We start from the raw sequence: 922 nt of genomic DNA on the forward strand, positions 1-922 counted from the left end.
ATTGGCAACCAGTTTGATGTGCCAGGCTTACTCCTGAAGAATCTGCAAGTGCATAAATGCAAAACATTTTATAGAGGAAAACTAAAACGCAAAAGCAGGAACCACTATTATGCTGTTGGGGCTTATGTTCTAAAACGTCAAATTATAAACAAGTTCAAATATATGCTCAGTTATCCTTGAAATCTATTATCGCTTCCATATTATGCATCGGTTTGTTCATGGTTAACAGTGAAAAGAAACGTTTCCGTTTTCCAAATTTCGAAAGGAAACCAATTTGTTTTATTTTTACTGCTAATGAGGACAATTAAGTTAGCACATATATTCATTCTATTCTATTTTGTTTTGACTGAATGATCTGGTAGATAAATTGTTTGTATTTTGAATTTTTCAGCGTTCAACTTTTCAACTGAGAACTTTTCAGCGTTCTAAGCTAATCATTTGTCATCCCAAACCACATTTGAGGATATGATAGCAACAGAAAATATGTAAACGAATGGCTGTTCACATATAGTTTAAGCTACTCCTTTCAGAAATTGGAATCATTTAATTTAAGCAGTTTTTTTCATAAATTTTCAAATATTAAGGTCAAATAAAAAAGAGATGCAAGTTTTTATTCAAACTTCAAATATTAAAAGTGAAAAAGAAAAAAATCAAGCGATTGTTTGAGCTCTGAACACTTTATAAAAATAAAGTATAGTTAAAATGGAAAGCTGAATAGTTCCTTATTTATTGAAATTTTGTATCTTGTAAAATGTTTTCTAGAGAATTTGCTTTTCAATTTTTTGGAATGATGGGAAAGTATATCTTCGAGCTCAATTTTTTAATCAAATTCTATAAACTCAACTTTGTTTAAGATGATCCATACTTTCATCGAAGAGAGTTGTGAGTGTTATCATTGAAAAACCCAACCGGCTTATAATAT

This window comes from Convolutriloba macropyga, chromosome 6 (genome assembly GCF_964194025.1).
Source record: "Convolutriloba macropyga chromosome 6, txConMacr16.3, whole genome shotgun sequence".
NCBI classification, from domain to species: Eukaryota; Metazoa; Xenacoelomorpha; order Acoela; family Convolutidae; genus Convolutriloba; species Convolutriloba macropyga.